This window comes from Triticum aestivum, chromosome 4D, assembly GCF_018294505.1.
Source record: "Triticum aestivum cultivar Chinese Spring chromosome 4D, IWGSC CS RefSeq v2.1, whole genome shotgun sequence".
In the NCBI taxonomy this organism is placed as follows: Eukaryota; Viridiplantae; Streptophyta; class Magnoliopsida; order Poales; family Poaceae; genus Triticum; species Triticum aestivum.
This window is the reverse complement of record NC_057805.1, coordinates 385,688,036-385,693,294: the sequence shown is the minus strand read 5'-3', so window position 1 is coordinate 385,693,294 and position 5,259 is coordinate 385,688,036. Positions and strand designations below refer to the sequence as shown.

At 47.5% G+C, this 5,259-nt stretch overlaps 1 pseudogene; it reads right to left on the bottom strand.

Annotated features, from left to right (window-relative positions):
* Nucleotides 1-482: 482 nt before the first annotated feature.
* On the bottom strand, nucleotides 483-1,618 carry LOC123100087 (proline-rich protein 4-like; annotated as a pseudogene).
* Between the last annotated feature and the right edge of the window lie 3,641 nt (nucleotides 1,619-5,259).

The window sequence follows — 5,259 nt, the reverse complement described above, 5'->3', positions numbered from 1 at the left end:
GAAACCAAAAATAAAAAGATAGAACATGGACCGCACGTACGGACAACTAGTTGCACAAAATCCAGAGTAACATAGGCTTTGATAAAAGTGCTCTTTAATTGCCTTGCGGCCTGTCATTCCAGCCGTGGCCAATATTTGGTTTAGGCTTGTAGCGCAGCTGATTAGCTGTTTAATAAAACCTTGATGTCTAGAACCACCGTGTCAAGGCAGCGTGCCATCAAAATGCCGTGCGGTGCAGTTGTACACAGTAAATACCCACTCTGTCTCAAAATGTAAGACGTCTTGTATTTTGAAGCACAGAGCGTATCAGGCTGGCACTGGTCAAAACCACGCTGCCTGTATGAGAGATCCTCAGTTTACTTTTCTTTTCTGGATGCTCTACTCTACTGCCAACAAGATAGTTTAAAAAAAAGTACTACCCGTCCAATAACCACCAGTTCGCAAATGCAAAGCTCTAGTTGGAAATTAACATGACAATGTTATGCCACAGATGATACCATTTTCTTTATTCCACGAACGAGCAGCGAACTAAAACACCAATGCCAGCACGATGGCAGGAACTAAACAAAACAACCAACAAGCAACGTGACAACTGAATCAACAAACAACACAAACATATCGATCTCCGAATGTCGTAGCGCCTGACGCCCCCTCCTTGCTGTAATGCCACTCGATGGGCAAGTAAGCGAGCCGCCGGTGCATGTGTCGCGGCAGGGCAGGTCAGTTCTTGGGCTTGTCCTCCTCGCCGAGCGGCGGGCACGGCTTCTTCTTGTGCATCATCTTCTTCATCTTGGGGTGCTTGTGGAAGAACGGCTTCGGGTCATCCTCGGGCGCGGGCGGCTTGGGCGTCGAAGGAGGACCGTACGAGGGCGTCGGCGTGGGAGTGGGCGTCGGCGTCGGGGGCCCGTATGAGGGCTCCGGCCTCGGCGGGGGCGGCGGCGGCGGGCCGACCATGAAGTTCTTCTTCTTCTTCTTGCACGCGCACGCGACGGGCGAGAAAACCGTGTCCTCGGCGACCGCGAGGTAGGTGTTGGCGTCGGCGACGCCTTGGGTGGTGGACTTGGCCGGGGCGATCCTGGGCGGCGCCGGCCCGTCGCACGGCGTGTCGGGCGCGCTGTGGAGCTGGGCGAAGCAGTCGCGGTCCAGCTCGCCGTCTTCGCGCAGGAGGCCTGCCTGGAGGGGGATGCTGAAGGCGCCCTTGTCGTCGAGCTGCCCGACCGTCTGCGTCTCGTAGGCCTCGCCGGCGCCGGACCTGCACTTGATGGCTACCTGAAGCCCTGCACTTGATGGGAAGATGTTGAGAGAAGACCAGTGTTCATAGCTACAGCATACTCCATAACGTATAGGAGCGATGCCACGTACCTTTCAGGGCATCTTCAGCACTGACATCGTCGGGAGAGCAGTCCAGGCACTTGACGGAGCCAACCACGACGGCCGGCGCCCGCCTCGGCCGCACCGAAGCTGGCGGCCAGGAGCAGAGCGAGAGCACCGAAAAGAACCGGCCGAGCCCCCATGATGGAAGAACCCTGCTGCTGCTGCCACTGCAGTAGAAGAAACACTGGTGAGTTTGGATGAGCTGAAGAGGCTGGTGTGCATGGGTTTATATATGGCTGTGTGACAGTGTTTTTTTTTTTTAGAAAAGGAGGAGGACTGGGCTGTGTGACAGTGTGGCCGGGGTCGGCTCTTGATATTGCAGCAGGGACTGGTACTGGGTTGCTGGCTGGTGCTCATGTGCACAGCTCGGCGGGAAGAGGAAAAATTCAGCAATGGGCTTCTAAATTTGACAGTGGATGGTCAGTACTCAGTACAACTCCAACGATCATTTCGTCCGTGATTCTACCTTTTTTTCCCAGCGACCGAGCTGTACAGTAGTTACGCTCGATTCAATTTTGCGTCGTTGTCAGAGAAATTAACCCCCGCCCGTCCGATGAACGCGATATCATATGTGAAATTTGCCCCTGATCTGATCGAGCTCTCGTTCAAATTGTTTGGATGCCCGGGGTTAGACTGCTGCCTGCTGGACAGACCAGTCATGCGTTCTGTGCTTCCGTTTTTGAAATGAAAACGGCCGGGACGTGTGAAATTTCAAATTTTCAGAAGGGGGAGAGGGTTGGATCATTCGCGGTTCTTCACTGATGTGGTGTGCTTCATCTGTCGGGGTGGATCATAACCAACGCACGGTGCATGGTTTATGTATGAGGACAGAAGGTTGGTTGCGGCGGCCATGTGCGTGCCATGACTGACGGCCGGAGCACGGAAAAGAACACTGACCGGAATTGCGTACCTCCGCGTGGCCAGCGTCGCCGTGTTGGCGCTTCACGCCACGATGATCGTGCAAATGGTGTTTATTTTCTTTGGAACTGCAAATGAATGTTTAACGTACGCTAACCGTCGCCGTTATGCAGATGATCTGTCGAGAAATTCACATGCTCTGTCTTCAAGTACTCGGAGTCGACGGATCAGAGAAAATTGATCATGGAAGTAATTCTAGAGCAGTAGAGCGTAAAGACTAACGCCAACTACTCCCCTAAATTTGCCTCTACTTTAGAGACTTCTGTGCAGGCACTCCAACTACCCCCTAAAATTACCCTATCAATTATTTTTCCTCTTTTTTTTTTTAAAAAAAAAGAAAGCCCCCCCCCCCCCCCCCCCACACCCCAACTTTTATTAAAAAGCAAAGGCGAAACCGACACGTCCAAGACAACTTACAGCGCTCGGCAACAGCCAAACTTGTTGTTACAGAAAGAAGGGTTTTATAAGCTACCCTATTACATCACAAGAAGCCCAGCCAGGAGGCTGACTGACAAAAGGCAAAGTCTTCAGGAAACATTCCAAGCTATTCTAAGCAATTCCCCTCTTCGCCGATCCAAAATCCTTAAGCACTGGAGAAGTAGCACACCCTGAGTATCCGAGCAGAGAATCTTCCATTGTCTCAGCAGCCCTCCCACCAGGTCCATGATGCAGCGAATATCTCGCCATTTTCGTCCCTGAAACACAAAATCATTGCGCAAAAGCCATAAGCCCCACAAGGTGGCAGAAGTGACAAGATTAACAACTTCTTTGTTCTTTTTTCGTTTCCACAAAACAGACAAGGATAGGAAAGAAGTAGGTAAGGTGATACACATTCCATCAGAGATAATTTTCCAAATTTGGACAACTACCACACAATCAAAAAAAAGATGTGGAATTGATTCTTTCTCACTACAGAACACACAGGTGAGGTCCTCCACAGGTCTCCTTTTAGCTAGATTATCTCTGGTCAAACATTTATTATAGTAGGCTAACCAAAGAAAGACATGAATATTAGGTGGAACTTTGATTTTGCATATAACATCTTTGATATCAGAAGACATGCCTCCAAAATTGATCATCTTATAAAAAGATTTCACAGTGTAGATCCCAGATGGATCAAGGCTCCATCTAGGAATATCCAGGGTAACACCTGGAGCAAATTTACTGACTACATCACACAAATCCGTCCATTTTTTTCATGATGACATCATCCACACATCTTCTGAAAGTAAGTTGCAAAGTATTGCCATCCCACACCTGGGCAATAGTCAAGAAGTTCCCAAAATGAATTCCCAAAATGAATTCGAAAGAACGCAGAACTAAGGAAATGAGACGACTCTTTCTTGAACAATTTCATAAGCAGATCTTCCCCTTCCTGTAAGCATTGGTCTTGTCATGAGATATTTAAGTGGGTGAACTTTGGAGTATTCTCCAATCCAAGTATCATGCCAAAAAGCAATGTTCTCACCATTCCCAGGTACCCAACAAACAAAAGTTCTAGCAACTTCTAAGGCCCAAGTTAGGCTTTTCCAGAAAGGAGAGCCTAGCCCAGGCTTACCCCAAAATATATTGGGTTTATCAATGGCATATTTGAAGCAAATGATCTTTTTCCAGTCACTATCTCTCTCATCATAGAATCTTCTCCCCCAGGAGGCCAGGAGAGCCATGTTATATTCTCTGAGATTAGGGACTCCCATACCCCCAAATTCCTTTTTCCTGGCAATCAAGCCCCAATTAGCAAGATGATACTTATGTGTGTCCCCCATATTCCCCCAAAAAAGTGGGACATCTGTGAAGTAATGGCATCAATGGCCCATTTGGGAAACTTCATGATTGACATCAAATAGGCAGGAATACTAGCAATATAGGTAGTCAGCAGAATCAACTTCCCTCTATAGGATAAATGTTTTCCTAACCAACCAGCTATATTTTTGATGATCCTATCTATAATATGTTGGGTGTCTTCCCTCCTTAGTTTTTTGAAGTGAAGAGGTACACCAAGATACTTAAAAGGGAAATCCCCAAACTGACAGCAAAAAATCTGAGCAAGTTCATTGGACACATCAACAGGGATGTTGATAGTATGAAGATCACTTTTATTAAAGTTGATTTTAAGGCCAGAAAGGTTTTCAAAGCAGGTCAACAACCATTTCAGATTCCTGGCATAAGCCATAGAGTTTTGAAGGAAAAGGATGGTGTCATCAGCATACTGCAGGCTGATGACACCACCATGGATTACTTGAGGCAGGAGACCAGCAATCAAACCACCTCTAGCAGCTTTGGAAAGCATTTTAGAGAAAACATCCGCAACTAAATTGAAGAGCAAAGGTGAATGAGGACCCCCCCCCCCCCCCGCTTCAACCCTTTGCCAGCCACAAAGTGTGGACCATTAGTATCATTAATCCTGACCTGAAAAGTCCCTTGATGCAAAGTGCTAAAAACCCAATTAACCCATTTAGTACCACTACCCCTAGAAAGGAGCATTTCTTTAATAAAATCCCAGCTAACCCTATCATATGCCTTTTCATAGTCTAGCTTAAGGATCAGGCCATCCCCTCCTGATCTATGTACTTCATGGATGACCTCATGAGCCATAACAACACTCTCCAGTATGAACCTCCCTTTAATAAAAGCAGTTTGATTGGAGGAGATCAATTTATCACACAAAGATGAAACTCTAGTAGTCATGGCCTTAAAAAAAATTGACAGCACAATTACTAAGGCTAATAGGTCTGAAGTTCTTCATCTCTCTGGCTAGGGGAGTTTTTGTTGGGGATCGTTGCAGAAATTAAAAAAATTCTACGCATCACCAAGATCAATCTATGGAGAGACTACCAACGAGAGAGAGGGGAGTGCATCTTCATACCCTTGAAGATCGCGACGCGGAAGCGTTACAAGAATGTGGATGAAGGAGTCGTACTCGCAGTGATTAAGATCGCGGTTGATTCCGATCTAAGCGCGGAACAA